We start from the raw sequence: 17,528 nt of genomic DNA, 5'->3' as shown, positions 1-17,528 counted from the left end.
TGCAAAACATATACCTCTACCAATACAGGAACAAAACACAACATCAAAGATATCATCAGATGCAGTGATAAAGGGGTCCTATATCTCATTCAGTGCTCCTGTGGCAAACAATACATAGGTGAGACCACCAGAACACTGAGAACTAGGATTAGTGAACATCTTAACCTGATAAAGAAAGGAAACCAAGAAACCAGACTGTATGAGCATTTCTGGTTAAAACACCAAAATAACAATGCACATCTTAAATATTGGGGTATTTGCAAAATCAAGAAACCGTGGCGGGGAGGAGATTATGAGCGCTTACTCCTACGGAAAGAAGCTGAACTCATTTATGAGTTACAAACTCTATACCCCAAGGGCCTGAATTCCGAATTGGACTTAAACCCCTTTATCTTAGACTAATCAGACAATTTTAAATATACCAAATACATTGCAGATAGGTACATATCTAAAGTATTATAATTCCTTTTGAGTATGGAGATCTAACTTTAATATGATTTAAAGGTCAATATCGATTTAACAATATTTTCCAATTGTATAATTTTTGACCCTTGATACCATTTATTGAATAATATTTTCATACTCGCCATTTATCACCATATTCCCTATAAAATCAGGGATTATTCTACAATGTTTATAACATTTATTTCTACCCCATTAAAAGGAATACATTTCCTTATTCCTCCTAGATTCTAACTACTATCTGCTATTACTCTCATTATTTGAGAATAGATGTAGTACCTTATCTTTTGGGGCTAATCGTTTAAATAATTAACAACAGATGGGCACTCTTAATATTTTTTAATAGATTTTTGAATGTATTCTTTATATATATTTTAATTTATCGAATATTAATTATCAGTGGGCATTATTATTGCTAGAATCAGATATATATAGGAACGCATAACATAATGAATCACCTATTAGATCCATGTTACACGTCTTATGTAACGTACAATTGTGTACATATATCATTTAAGGTATTTTTATTTAGGTCTTAGAATAGATCTATAGAAGATGAAAAATTGAACAATATTTTAATTTTAATATCATCATTTGCTCTAAATCCATCATATAGAATTTTTATGCATTTCTATATTTTTAATTACTAGCGGTTCTTATTATTTTTTATAATCTATATATTTTTTATTTTTCACAATTGTAAACAAGAATGTTGCTATTAATTACAAGGATGGTCACCACAGAGTCACATACCTTCCACCTTAACAATAAATTCACCAATTCCACCTTAATAAAATATACCATTGAGAAAGAGGCTTAATTGCTGAACCAATCAAGGATTACCAACAGGTTTAAATAGACAATACTTAGTCCACAAAAACCATCTTGAGAAAGCCACAACAAGTGGTGAAACGCGTTGATGGTTGCATCACGGACATAAATTACACTTTGTCCAGCATAACGAACCTAAAAGAACGAAGGATTGCAAAGGATTACACTGGCACTTCTTTTTCACCTACAAGTAACAGATACGCTCTGCGCAGAGTTGAAGCTTCCCCCACTGGGACGGATCTACTTTCTAAAGAAGACGGACGAGTGTGTGACGTCACCCACTATCCGTGGGGCTGCAAAGTTACCTGTGCCGAATGATGAGTGGATGACACATACCCACAAACAGATAGACAGGCACCTAGAGGTAAAGTAGCCGATAGTGCGAGTGCAACACACGACCCATCTATAAACCATTATGCCTTGGTAATACTGGGCACCCTGTGAATGGTAAATATACAGAGTAAAGCACGCAAGAACACACACCTAAATGATAACTAACCAAAATATTGGGACAAGCCTTTTTCAATACGTGTTGAATACGTTTTAACAATACGATATATTTTCCCATATCTTGACTTTGTTAGGACTTTTGTGCAAATAATAAACGCTCACGATACCAACGTTATAATTTATGTATAAGGTGGATTGGTGATATATCATATCAGGTTTCCATTAATCCCTCATTGGTGCACCGCTTATATATCTGTCACTATATTATATTTATGGTATTAGATGTAGTAACACTACGTTTTTAACCTATTGCATTTATATAACATAGGTTTGCTTATTTTAAAGGATTTTTTATTGCATTTACAAATTATAAGTTTGCTTATCTTTATGTAAAGATTTTTTATATATACAATTTGACCGGTCAGATATCTTTATAATTGAACAATTTGTGTTTAGGATAATAAATGTTTATATTTTAATCATTGTTTGATGGATTGACTTTGCACTTTGATTCTAGTTAAATATATACCTTTTCTAGTTACGTATTAACCCCCTGTTGCTGGCAGCGCACTCATACCAAACTATAACATTTTTTGTGGTCATGAACTACCCCTCTCAAACGAGGGGAAGAATGGACCTTATTGTCTCCATCTTAAACGAGGGGACATTAAAAACCTGCTTAAGCACTTTAGGTCCAGAATCGGACGGAAAGTTCCCTTCTTATTAGGGACCACGAAAAGGTTTGAATAGTATCCCAAACCTCTCACTGTCATAGGCACCGGGACAATAACTCCAAGAGGACAGATTCGTACACACCCCAGAAAGGCTTCCCTCCTTTCTGGTCAGGAAGACAGGAGGAATCTGCCCTTGGGTGGCTGAGAATTAAAACCTATCTTGTAACCCTGAGCTATGACCTCCAGGACCCATGGATCCTGCATGTCTCTGAACCAAGCGACTGAAAAGAGTGACATACTGTCCCCCAACACGATCCAGAAGAGCAACAGGGACCGCCCATTCATTCCCGACGTAGACTCGGCAGGCTTCTTGCTCTGCTTGGATTTATTGCAAGACTGAGCCGGCTTCCAAAAGCTTTTGGTTTGCTCTGGCTTAGCGGAGGACTGCTGACATGGGTTTTATCAGAACGAAAATCGTCACTTTAGATTAGTTCATATACTCTTGCGGTAGGAGGGCACCCTTGCCCCCTGTGACCATGGAGATAATTGAGTCCAGGCCTGGACCAGACAAAATGATTCCCTTAAAGGAAGGGAAGAAGTCTAGACTTAGAAGTCATATCTGCAGACCATGACTTCAGCCAGAGCCCGACGGGCCTGAACAGAAAAAGCTGAAGCCATATCATTCAAGCGAATAAACTGCCTAATAGCAGCACAGATAAAATAATTAACAACCCTCAAGGCCGTAAATCTTTTCTGAGTAACGTCAAGGGGATCCTCCACCCTTATCAAATCCTATATAGAATGTCACCCCAGAAGGTAGTTTCTCCAGTAACCGCGGCAACAGCCGCCACCGGTTCAAACAAATATCCTGTATGTTTAAAAATCTTTCTTAACAGAGTTTCCATTTTTTATCCATCGGCTCTTCAAACAAAGAACTATTGTCAAGCAGGATAGTAGTACGTTTAGCAAGGGTGAAGATAACGCCATCCCATTTAGGGATGGAACCTCACAACTCCATTGAGGGTCCAGGACCGAAGACAATTTGTTAAAGGGAGAAGAGGGGGAAAAGGAATCCAATCCTGTCCCATTCATTCTTAATAATGTTCGTAATCTAACAGGAGCAGAGAAGGATAAGGTACCAACCACCCTGTCCTCAAACTCTATCCAATTTAGGAATTAAAGGTTAAAGGTTCATCAGGCAATTTGGCCTCTGGAACCTCTGAATTTGCCAAAAACTTCCTTTAGAAGAAAGCGCAAATTCCTAAACTAAAGTCTGGTTCCTCTGCAGCTGGAGGTTTAGAGGCAGCAGACTTCGACCCAGAATGTTCATACTCTGAAGTAGTGCAATATGTAACCTTTCGCTTGCACTTAGCAGGGTGAGGTAAAGCAATAAAGGCCACAAACACCGCCGTCTGAACTGCGCAGTAACATCTTGTGAAAAAAAGGCCCCCTCCAGATGGAAGATCAGCAATGCTACGGGAAAACTGCATGTGTAAAGATATAAGAATGTAGGGTACGCACCTCACTGGACGACTACTACTCAGAGGTGGACGGCTCCGTGGTATCAAACATGTTTGATATTATCACATTATCAAGGCATATGGAACATAATTGAGAGGGTGGAACTAAGGCCTCCTCACCATATAAACAGGAATTACTCATTAGGAATAGAGGGAGTGCCCTCTAAAGTAAAGAACCCTCCATCGCTAGTGCAATAATCAGAGAAATAAAACATCTTATTTTATTTTAAAAAATGGCACCCTTATACCCCATTGGCTGGGGCACTCACCACCTCCTATGACTCAGACAGTACAGAGATTTATGACTCCTCTCTGATAGACACCCGGTCAGGAAAAAAGGGAATGAATCACATGGTGCACAATGCAGGACCGTCCCTGCTATGAGAAATCGAGCCAAGCTTGTAAGCTGCATGGCTCTCAAAGTGAAAGTGAAACCTGTATATTCCAGCCTATAAGCCCATAACATCTCACAGTCACACATAAAAGCAGCATAAAATCAAATAAACATATAAGATTATTCCCTCCTGTTCAATAATCCCCCTAAGGACATATTAACCCTAGATTCTATACAGATAAAAGGAGTCACACTGTGACCCTGTCTTCTTGCGTTATCATAAATGTATAAAATATGAAACGATCTTACCAGAATCTACGCTGTGGAATAGGAACACGGCCCTTCAAGTGTGACAGACAGTAGCATCGCTTCTGACATGGACTTGAGTGAAGAAAGCAGGCAGCGAAACTCGTCAACGCTGATTGCCTAAGGAGCTGTTAATATGAGTCGGGATGGATTCGCAGAAAAGACTCTCCCTGCATTTCCGGACTTTAACTTTCATCCATGCTCTTACTGAGAGGACTACTTAAAAGGGACACTGAATTCAAATTTTTTTCTTTCGTGATTCAGATAGAGCATGTAATTTTAAGCAACGTTCTAATTTACTCCTATTATCAATTTTTATTTGTTCTCTTGCTATCTTTATTTGAAAAAGGCATCTAAGCTTTTTATTTTGGTTCAGACCTCTGGACAGCACTTATTTATTGGTGGATGAATTTATCCACCAATCAGCAAGGACAACCCAGGTTGTTCATAAAATATGGGCTGGCATCTAAACTTACATTCTTGCATTTCAAATAAAGATACCAAGAGAATAAAGAAAATTTGATAATAGGAGTAAATTAGAAAGTTGCTTATAATTCCATGCTCTATCTGAATCACGAAAGAAAAATGTTGGGTTCAGTGTCCCTTTAAAACTCCAGTCTCATCTTGAAGAGTACTACCCTCCATAAGATTCGCTTTTTTTATTGTCTGATGAAACAACCAGTCCTGTGGTTGAGAAACGCGTCACAAATAAAGCGTATTACTTTTTACTGAAAAAGATTGGAAGTTGCTTCAGTTTTTTATTAGTTACTACTGACACATACGGGTAACTGACATCTCTCACAGCCGGGTGGTAGCTGAATCAAGAGGCGGCCATTACGAGGATAACCGGTTCCAGTGTACTAGCCGCTGTTAAGTGCTAGCTGGCGTATTAGCACTGGTCACAGTACAGTGCCATTTATTCTGGTAAGCACAATTTTATACATCTTACCTCTACCTGCAAAGCAGTTTTCACGCTATGAGGCGCCCTCTTTGTGTTTTTATTTTCCATTAGTATTGCCTGACACTCCGGGATCAAGAGGAGCAGCCCTGACTCAGATCACCAGCATTAAACTTTGCCTAGGATTTTTTTGGAGAAACTTAACACATTATATCCTTTTGGAAAATCTTTTTGGAAAATTTACACTTTGAGCATATCAGAGCTCCTGACATTCTGTCTAGCGCGCCTTTTTGTTTCCCCTTCTGGGATTTCATCTTACCCTCCATAAGAGACTACTCCGAAATCTTCTAACACTTCTCTGCCAACCTCCTGTGATGAAAGGCAAAGAATGACTGGGGTTATGAGGAAGTGGGGGAGGTATTTAAGCCTTTGGCTGTGGTGTCTTTGCCTCATCCTGGTGGCCAGGTTCAGTATTTTCCACAAGTAAGGAATGCAGCTGTGGACTCTTCCCATATTAAGATGGAAAGTTTATTTTGAGCAATGCGAAATACCATAAGAGATGGAAAAATTCCCAACTTACAATGGGCAGAAAAAAATGTAAAGGTTAAAATTTAGCTTTCTTCTATAAGGTACGACGAGTCCACGGATTCATCCTTTACTTGTGGGATATTATCCTCCTGCTAACAGGAAGTGGCAAAGAGCACCACAGCAGAGCTGTCTATATAGGTCCTCCCTTAGCTCCACCCCCCAGTCACTCTCTTTGCCTACTCTAAGTACTAGGAAGGGTAAAGTGAAAGAGGTGATAAAATATTAGTTTTTAATTTCTTCAAGCAAGAGTTTTTTGTTTTAAATGGTACCGGTGTGTACTATTGACTCTCAGGCAGCAGATGGTTGAAGACTTCTTGCTGGAGGATGATGATCTTAGCATTTGTAACTAAGATCCAGTGCTGTTCCCACAGAGGCTGAGGGGTACAAGAAACTTCAGTGTGAGGAACGTTTTCATGCTATATAGCAGTGAGGTATGTTCAGTCATTTTTTCTGGAGAGACTGTGTATTTCAGAAAGGCTGACAGTATCCCCATGAGGGTAAGGGTAAGCAGTAATCCTAAGAGCTATAGAAAGGCATTACTAAGCTTGCATAAGGGGCTAATTAAAAAATGGTTGACACTGAGTTTTGAATGTTTGTGGGCAAACGTTTTATGAACTGGGAGTGCTGTTAACGTTTTGTGGGCAATAAAGTTTTTTGGGGCAACTTTATTGAGGGTACACTTGGCTTTTTTTTGGGGGCCTCAGAAACCACATGGCTAGTTTATAACCGCTCTGGTGTGGTTCTTTGAGGCTGTAGAGACATTCTTTCACCCTGCAAGATATGGCCACAGTTATGAATACTACCCTCACAGAGGTTTTATCTAAGCTGCCTGGGCTGCAGGGGAAGCGCAGTAGGTCTGGTGTGAGAACAAATGCTGAGCCCTATGACGCTTTATTAGCCATATCCGATGTACCCTCACAATGTTCTGAGGTGGGGGTGAGGGATTTACTGTCTGAGGGAGAGATTTCTGATTCAGGAAAGATGTTCTCTCAGACAGACTCAGATATGACGGCTTTTAAATTTAAGCTAGAACACCTCCGCTTATTGCTCAGGGAGGTTTTAGCCACTCTGGATGATTGTGACCCTAATGTAGTTCCAGAGAAATTGTGTAAAATGGACAGATTTCTAGAGGTTCCTGCCAACACTGATGTTTTTCCGGTCGGACATTGTTACTAAGGAGTGGGATAGACCAGGTATTCCGTTCGCTCCCCCTCCTACTTTTAAGAAAATGTTTCCCATATCAGACACCATGCAGGACTCGTGGCAGATGGTCCCTAAGGTAGAGGGAGCTATTTCTACCCTGGCTAAGCGTACAACTATACCTATTGAGCACAGTTGTGCTTACAAAGATCCTATGGATAAAAATTTAGATGGTCTCCTAAAGAAAATATTTGTTCATCAGGGTTTTCTTCTCCAACCTATAGCGTGCATTGTTCCTGTAACTACTGCAGCTGCTTTTTGGTTCGAGGCTCTGGAGGAGGTTCTTCAGGTTGAGACCCCATTAGATGATATTCTGGATAGAATTAGGGCTCTCAAGTTAGCTAATTCTTTCATTACAGATGCCGCTTTTCAACTGGCTAAATTAGAGGCAAAGAATTCAGGTTTTGCCATTTTAGCGCATAGAGCGTTATGGCTTAAGTCCTGGTCTGCTAATGTGTCCTCAAAATCTACGCTTTTAGCCATCCCTTTCAAGGGTAAGACCCTATTCGGGCCTGAACTGAAAGAGATCATTTCAGACATCACTGGAGGTTAAGGCCATGCCCTTCCTCAGGATAAGACAAATAAGATGAGGACCAAACAAAATAATTTTCGTTCCTTTTGAAACTTCAAAGGTGGTCCCTCTACCTCTTCCCCTGCTGCAAAGCAAGAGGGGAATTTTGCTCAATCCAAGTCAGTCTGGAGACCTAACCAGACTTGGAACAAGAGTAAACAGACCAAGAAGCCCGCTGCTGCCACCAAGACAGCATGAAGGGGTAGCCCCCGATCCGGGACCGGATCTAGTAGGGGGCAGACTTTCTCTCCTTGCTAAGGCTTGGGCAAGAGATGTTCAGGGCTCCTGGGCTTTAGAAATCGTAACCCAGGGGTATCTTCTAGATTTCAAAGATTCTCCTCCAAGGGGGAGATTCCATCTTTCTCAATTGTCTGTAAACCAGACAAAAAGAGAGGCGTTCTTACGCTATGTAGAAGACCTATATACCATGGGAGTAATCTGCCCAGTTCCGAAAACAGAACAGGGGCAGGGGTTCTACTCCAATCTGTTTGTGGTTCCCAAAAAAGAGGGACCCTTCAGACCAATTTTTGATCTCAAGATCCTAAACAGAGTCCCATCCTTCAAGATTCTGACTATTTTACCAATGATCCAGGAAGGTCAATATATGACCACCGTGGACTTAAAGGATGCGTATCTACACATCCGTATCCACAAAGATTATCATCAGTTCCTCAGGTTCGCCTTTCTGGACAAGCATTACCAGTTTGTGGCTCTTCCCTTCGGGTTGGCCACAGCTCCCAGAATTTTCACAAAGGTGCTAGGGTCCCTTCTGGCGGTTCTAAGGCCGCGGGGCATAGCAGTGGCGCCTTATCTGGACGATATCTTAATTCAGGCGTTGACTTACCAACTAGCCAAGTCTCACACGGACATCGTGTTGGCTTTTCTAAGATCTCACGGGTGGAAGGTGAACATAAAAAAGAGTTCACTTATCCCTCTCACAAGAGTTCCATTCCTGGGAACTCTGATAGATTTGGTGGACATGAAAATTTTTCTGACGGAGGTCAGGAAATCAAAGATTTTAACCACCTGCCGAGCTCTTCATTCCATTCCTCGGCCGTCAGTGGCTCAGTGTATGGAGGTAATCAGACTAATGGTAGCGTCAATGGACATAGTTCCGTTTGCTTGCTTGCATCTCAGACCACTGCAACTATGCATGCTCAAACAGTGGAATGGGGATTATGCAGATTTATCTCCTCAGATAAATCTGGATCAAGAGACCAGAGACTTTCTTCTTTGGTGGTTGTCACAGGATCATCTGTCCCAGGGAATGTGTTTCCGCAGGCCAGCATGGGTCATAGTGACGACGGATGCCAGCCTATTGGGCTGGGGTGCAGTCTGGAATTCCCTGAAAGCTCAGGGTTTGTGGACTCAGGAGGAGGCTCTCCTCCCGATAAATATTCTAGAACTGAGAGTGATATTCAACGCGCTTCAGGCATGGCCTCAGCTGGCTTCAGCCAGATTCATAAGATTCCAGTCGGACAATATCACGACTGTAGCATATATCAATCATCAGGGGGGAACAAAGAGTTCTCTAGCGATTATAGAGGTTACCAAAATAATTCGATGGGCAGAGACTCACTCTTGCCATCTATCAGCAATCTATATCCCAGGAGTGGAGAACTGGGAAGCGGATTTTCTAAGTCGTCAGACTTTTCATCCGGGGGAGTGAGAACTCCATCCGGAGGCGTTTGCACAATTGATTCAGCAATGGGGCACACCAGAATTGGATCTGATGGCGTCTCGTCAGAACGCCAAACTCCCTTGTTACGGGTCCAGATCAAGGGATCCTCAGGCAGTACTGATAGATGCTCTAGCAGTACCCTGGTCGTTCAACCTGGCTTATGTGTTTCCACCATTTCCTCTCCTTCCTCGTTTGATTGCCAGAATCAAACAGGAGAGAGCTTCGGTGATTTTGATAGCACCTGCGTGGCCACGCAGGACTTGGTATGCAGACCTGGTGGACATGTCATCTCTTCCACCATGGACTCTGCATCTGAGACAGGACCTTCTGATTCAAAGTCCGTTCCAGCATCCAAATCTAGTTTCTCTGCGGCTGACTGCTTGGAGATTGAACACTTGATTTTATCCAAGTGGGGTTTCTCTGAGTCGGTAATAGATACCTTGATTCAGGCTCGAAAGCCTGTCACTAGGAAAATTTATCATAAGATATGGCGTAAATATCTTTATTGGTGCGAATCCAAAGGTTACTCATGGAGTAAGATCAGGATTACTAGGATTTTGTCCTTTCTCCAAGAAGGATTGGAGAAGGGGCTATCGGCTAGTTCCTTAAAATGACAGATATCTGCTTTATCAATTCTACTGCACAAGCGTCTGGCAGATGTTCCAGACATTCAGTTGTTCTGTCAGGCTTTGGTTAGAATCAAGCCTGTGTTTAAACCTGTTGCTCCGCCATGGAGTTTGAATTTAGTTCTTAAAGTTCTTCAAGGGATTCCGTTTGAACCTATGCATTCCATAGATATTAAGCTTTTATCTTGGAAAGTTCTGTTTTTAGTTGCTATCTCTTCAGCTCGAAGAGTTTCTGAACTATCTGCATTGCAATGTGACTCGCCTTATCTTGTTTTCCATGCTGATAAGGTGGTTTTGCGTACCAAACCTGGATTCCTTCCTAAGGTTGTTACTAATAGGAATATCAATCATGAAATTGTTGTTCCTTCTCTGTGTCCTAATCCTTCCTCTAAGAAGGAGCGTCTGTTGCACAACTTGGACGTAGTTCGTGCTTTGAAGTTTTACTTGCAAGCAACCAAAGATTTCCGTCAAACATCTTCTTTGTTTGTTGTCTATTCTGGAAAACGTGGAGGTCAAAAAGCTACGGCTACCTCTCTTTCCTTTTGGCTGAAAAGCATCATCCGTTTGGCATATGAGACTGCTGGACAGCAGCCTCCTGAAAGGATTACAGCTCACTCTTCTAGAGCGGTGGCTTCCACATGGGCTTTTAAAAATGATGCTTCAGTTGAACAGATTTGTAAGGCTGCGACTTGGTCTTCGCTTCATATCTTTTCCAAGTTTTACAAATTTGATACTTTTGCTTCTTCGGAGGCTATTTTTGGGAGAAAAGTTCTTCAAGCAGTGGTGCCTTCTGTTTAACCATCTGTCTTGTCCCTCCCGTTCATCTGTGTCCTGTAGCTTTGGTATTGTATCCCACAAGTAAAGAATGAATCCGTGGACTCGTCGTACCTTATAGAAGAAAAGTACATTTACGCTTACCTGATAAATTAATTTCTTCTATGGTACGACGAGTCCACGGCCCGCCCTGTCATTTTAAGACAGATTATATTTTTTGATTTTAAACTCAGTCACCTATGCACCTTGTAGTTTCTCCTTTTTCTTCCTGTACCTTCGGTCGAATGACTGGGGGGTGGGGCTAAGGGAGGAGCTATATAGACAGCTCTGCTGTGGTGCTCTTTGCCACTTCCTGTTAGCAGGAGGATAATATATGAAATGAAGATAATCCAGCACCAGCTTAGAACCCCAAGATAGAGGGTACTCCTTTGGAGTGACTGCCACACTCCCAGCAATAGAGTATGAAGAAGAAAAATAAGGGTAACTCCTCTTGTTAAAAATCCCAAAATAATTATTAGACAGGATCAGACACAAAACACCACAACGTTTCGGGGTCAGTATCCCTTAGTCATGTGATAACAAACATACACACCACACCTGTTTAAATAGACTGGGCCAGGTAATTGTTTCATCATATTAACTCTTTCAATTCTTTATAATGACAATGGCCCATTAGTATTTAATGCTATTCTGACCCCTACTGGTCAAGGGTGGCGTGACATGCAAAATTAAAACAAAAACAAACTTGAAAAGTAAGGAAGCCTCAAGAAAATATTTACATGTTTACATTGTTCAATTAGAATAATATACAGACATAAAAGAAATTGCAACATGTTATAAAATGTATGTTTACATTGTACTTCATTCTGCAAAGCTGGAAAAGATCAACATATTTCCAAATCAAAAATAGATTGAATCAAATAACAAGAAGGGACTGTCCCTTTTTTTAAAGATAGTAACTCTATCCCAAATTAAAAAGATGTCTATATATGAAGAGAAACAGAGAGTGATAACTCATTGAACCTCAAAAAGGACTGTCCCTTTTTTTTGCTAATAATGACTCTATCTTAAATTAAAGGATGTCTATATATAAAGAGGAGCAGAGAGTGATAACTCATTGAACCTCAAAATGAAGAATTTTTCATATCTATGTATAGACATTTATGTGCATATAAATACATATATATATGCTATATATATGCTGTACATCCGTATAAAGAGGGGCAAGCAGGGCATCAATAGAAAATAGACCAGTCAATTTCACGGTTCATTCCCTTCGGTTCCAAGGTATCCAACTTAAAAATCCAATAGGATTCCCGTTGTTTCAGTAACAGAGTCCTGTTACCGCCCCGCCTTGGGGTCTTAACGTGGTCGATGACTTGGAAGCGAAGTTGGCTCACATGATGCCCTGCTTGCAAAAAGTGATATGCTACTGGGGCAGTCAATACCTTGCACCTGATATTACTTTTATGCTCCGTGATGCGGTCCCCTACCCGTCTAGTGGACTCGCCCACATAGGCACGCCCACACGGACACTTTATCAGATAGATTACAAAGTTAGTATTGCAGGTGTAATAATCCTTGAATTTGAATTTATACCCAGTCTGAGGATGTACAAAATGTGGAATTTTGATGATGGAACTACAGTTAACACAGCTCAAACAGGGGAAACAGCCCAAATTCTTTTTAGTAATGTATCCTTGTTGGGGTGATCTGCCAGAGCCCACATCAGCCTTAACAAGTGAATCTTTCAGACTCTTATTCCGTTTGTATGCTGGCATTGGGCAATGGCAGAACTCCTCAACATTGGGTATACAATTTTGTAGAATGGGCCAGTGTTTGCGAATTATTCGAGTGATTTGCTGACTTTGTCTGCAATAGCCAGAGACAAAAAACAATCTCTTTTCCTTATCATGATGGGATTTGGTTTTGAATAGCGTGTCTCTATCAATGGCAGCCACTGTCTGTTAAGTGTCATGTATCAATTTCGTGGGATAGCCTCTTTGAATAAATTTGTCCCCCATCTCAGATAGTCTAATCATAGATTTATCAGGATCATCTACAATCCTTTTAACACGAAGCATTTGGCTTCGTGGAAGTGATTTTACAAGGGGTAGTGGATGAGCACTGTCATAGTGAAGAAGGCTATTTCTGTCAGTTGCTTTTCTAAATAGGTCAGTTGTAAAACCCATACCTTGTTTGGTCACAGTGACATCTAAGAAGTCAATACTGAATTCACTCCACACAAGTTTAAACTGTATATTGTTAGTAGAATGATTTAAATCAGTTACAAATGTTTCCAGGGCCCCAACGTAACCCAGCCAAAGCCCAAAGATATCATCGATGTAGCGCCACACCGACGATATTCCGGGTGTTCAAAAACAAATTTCTCCTCAAAAAGATTCATAAAAATGTTGGCATAATTGGGGGCGACGTTGGAGCCCATGGCTGTTCCCTGTTGTTGCATGTAAAACTGATCCTCGAATAGGAAGTAGTTGTTGTACAAGATAATTTCCAGCAATTGCAGAATGAAAGAAATCTCAGGGATAGAATATAAACCACTTGAGTGTAAGGCACTGCTTACAGCTCCGACCCCACCAGCATGTGATATAGATGTATAAAGGCTGGTGACGTCAAGGCTGAAGAGTATCGCCTTGTCTGTGGGTAATGTTAGATCATGAATTTTGGTCAGGAAGTCATTGGTATCCTTTAAAAAAGTGCACCACTGCTCCACCATTGGTCTCAAAATTTTATCAAGATAAATGGCTATATTAGAGAAAATTGAATTGGTACCTGCCACAATGGGGCGACCAGGTGGAGCAGTCATGGACTTATGAATCTTGGGGAGGATATACATCACAGGAGTGACAGGATCCTTTACCTGTAAAAACTGATTCGTTTTTTTTATCAATGATATTCAACTTCAGAGCAGTGTCAATCACCATCTTTATCTCTTGTTTTAATTTAAAAACAGGGTTGTATGAGATAGTGCTATATACAGACTGATCACTGAGCTGACGGTGAATTTCCTGCTTATAATCAGACTTATTAAGAACAACGGTAGCACCGCCCTTATCAGCAGGCTTCAAAATGATGTTGTTGTTCTTCCTAAGGCTGCTCAAAGCTTGATAATCTCTTTTAGAAAAATTACCCTTATGTACATGTCCCTTTAATCTCTGTTTATGCATATGTAGCTGTAATTTATTTAAATCTGACAAAACCAATTGCTCAAACGTTTCTATGCCATGGTGAGTGTGTTGTGGATAAAACACACTTTTATTTCTCAAGCCCAAATCACCTATTTTAAGTGAATGATTAGATACAGGATTAACAATATTTTGAGCAGTTCCAGGAGTTGCAACATCATTAGATACAAAAGTGGCATTCAATTTCCCTCCCCCCAGTCCAGAATGTACCCCCTGGGGTTTAGTGTGCCAATACTTCAACCTGATGTTTCTGAAAAACCGAAAAACGTCCTTATAGGTCTCAAAGACATTACAGTCATTTGAAGGACAAAAAGACAAGCCCCTTTGTAATACTGCTGCTTCATTAGTGTCCAAGTTGTGGTTTGAACAGTTAATCACTATGTCTTGCGAGCCCTCGTGGTTCTTACCGCTTGAGACTTTGTCCCCTGCTTCGTTTTCTTGTTTTGAGCACCGCCTGTGCTTACGGCCCCCACGTTTCCTGGAATGTCCTCGCTCTCGCTCATGGTGAAATCCGACGAGTCTGAGCCACTATTGCTCATTCTGCCTGGTTGATTCTGTTGCCGTCTGCGTGAACCGGAAGTGATGCATCGCGTCTTGCCCTGAGGGTCATAGATCCACCGGTATACTCTATTGGATGAGTAATCCTGCTCATCACGCTGGAATTTCAATCGCTTCCGTTCCTCAATGCTCTTCCTCATCTCAGCAAGTAAATTGCGACTATCAGACATCAATTTGTCAAAGCTATCAGATGGAGTTGTCTGTCTCAGTTCATCCTCCAGCAGGAGGATAATATCCCACAAGGATGAATCCGTGGACTCGTCGTACCATAGAAGAAATTAATTTATCAGGTAAGCATAAATTTACTTTTTATTAGTAGTGCTGGTAAAATACCATAATGGGTAAAGCTTAAAAACATTACAGTCAGTAAAAATTAGCTTAACTAAACTTCACCCTCATCCAACATGTTTTGTGCAGGTACAGCACTTCGACAGGGATGATTTATTTTGACTTGAGTGTCCTTTAAGTCTTTGCAGGCAAAAAATAATGGGCTTGTTCATGTACATGCTCTGTATAAGCTGCTATAAATAAACACATTTTGAATTAACCCCCTTCAAGATGGAGGCAATTGTCCAAGTTCTGAATGTAAACAAAACCTACAATTTGAGCTATATGTTTGTTTAACCATAATTTACCTCTTTCACATTAAAGTGATGGTAAATCTGAGCGTTTAAAGGGACACTGTACCCAAAAATTTTCTTCCATGATTCAGATTGAGCATGAAATTTTAAGCAACTTTCTAATTTACTCCTATTATCACATTTTCTTCATTCTCTTGGTATCTTTTTTTAAAATGCAAGAATGTAAGTATAGATGCCGGCCCATTTTTGGTGAACAACCTGGGTTGTCCTTGCTGATTGGTGGATAAATTCATCCACCAATAAAAAATTGCTGTCCAGAGTACTGAACCCAAAAAAGCATAGATGCCTTCTTTTTCAAATAAAGATAGCAAGGGAACAAAGAAAAATTGATAATAGGAGTAAATTAGAAAGTTGCTTAAAATTGCATGCTCTTTCTGAATTACAAAACAAAAATTTGGGTTCAGTGTCCCTTTAACAAATGCCAGGATTTACCATCACTAAAAGTAAAGTGAAGTTTAAGCCATCAGTTAAAAAAAGGGTGCTAAACTCCCCCTAACTGTGCTTCTACAGATTGCTAAACTCAGCGGCTCTGGCTGCCCATAGCACTGCGCTCTTCTACCAATGGAGTGATGTGACGACCAGGGTTAACCAACCCTGCGCCAGTCACTTGTTGGCACAGAAAGGGTTAACCGACCCTTTCTACTGTCACTAATCTGTCACAGTCTAGCCACTCCAGGCAAGCCTGTGACTTGGTTCAGTGGGTGCAAGGGTTAACAACACTCTCTAGTCTGTACTAGACTTAGATAAAATGCCCAAAACTTCCCTTTACTGCCACCCAAACTAAATAAGCTACCACCACTTATGATTTATCAAAGGGGAAATGCTAAGGAAAAACCCAGACTTACACATTAACTCTCAGAATACAATTTAGCAAAAATTAACCTAAAATCACAGTACTAATACTACCAGTCTCTTTCAGAAAATGTTTTCATATATTAGACAAAGGCAGAAACTTAATAATTGAATATCTATTATGCCAAACAAATTATGCACAGTGCATTATTAATAAAAAGATGTCAACAAGTAGAATTAAACACATGCAAACAGTTTTAAAATAAAAAGAAGAAATAACAGAAACCCTTATACTTTACTAGTCTTGATATCTGTGCCAGGGAGTTTGGCAGGAAAAGATGGCCCCCCACTCTGTTGGTATACAGCCTCCTATGTAAGAATGAACACTTGCATTGTTTAAACCCATAATTCTTATACAAGTTTCCATAATATGACCGACCCTCTTTCCAGAGGGCTAGGAAACTCCTCTCTTTTGCCAGAAATATCCACTCTCCTCTCTTTTATGAAAGGCAATAAAATTCCTGAGTCTTTGCCTGAAATTATGGAACACCTTATAATTTCTGTTAGGTAAATCTATTCCATATACACAGAAAGGCAATCTTTTAGTGATGTTGTGAAGAGTATTTTGATACCAAACACCGTATATATTGCATTCTTTATGTTTCTGAAGCATTATTACATATAAAAGCACTAATTTACAGGGCTGGCTGGCTGTCCTATCAATGACTCCAGGCCAGTGTAGTTCCTGGATAGAGTCTCTGTGTTCTATCAGTCCCAGTGCTCAAAGATTGGGGTAATAAAATGACCATTTAGACAATAAAAGTTATCTTCTGTGTACCTTAAAAAGTAGTTATGAGGGTCCTGGCATATCAAAGGGAAATCACATGCACACATAAACACAGTTCTTCTTAAAAAAAAAATGTTTTCTAGCATATAGGCTAAGGAAAACTAACTCCTTAGCACCTTTTTTTTAAATTTAAATTTAAAGTACCTTTGTTTTTCCTGGCCATACGTGGTCATAATTTTTTTTGTTTCTATGACCATCCTTACTGCTATAAAACACATATTTGTGTTCAGTGATGTCCTAAGAGTACAACAGTTCCCCCCATGGATAGGTTTTATGGGCTTTAGGGAAGTTACAGGGACACATATGGTGCCTATTTCAGTCTTCATACATTGAAATTTGGCACATTTATTTTCTGGGCCTATGTTGCCTTTGAGACATTATGGCAGTCCAATAATGAAAATGACCTCATCATGGCATACCATTTGCAAAAGTAGACAACCCAGGGTATTCCAAAAGGGCTTTGTCTTTTTTTGCAGCCACTTAGTCACATTTGGCCAAATTTAGTGGTCATATTTTTTTTTCACACAAACACTGCACTTTGCCTGTTTATATCATCATCATTATAAGTT

The sequence above is a fragment of the Bombina bombina genome, chromosome 1 (genome assembly GCF_027579735.1).
Source record: "Bombina bombina isolate aBomBom1 chromosome 1, aBomBom1.pri, whole genome shotgun sequence".
Taxonomy (NCBI): domain Eukaryota; kingdom Metazoa; phylum Chordata; class Amphibia; order Anura; family Bombinatoridae; genus Bombina; species Bombina bombina.
Note: the sequence above shows the minus strand (reverse complement) of the source record.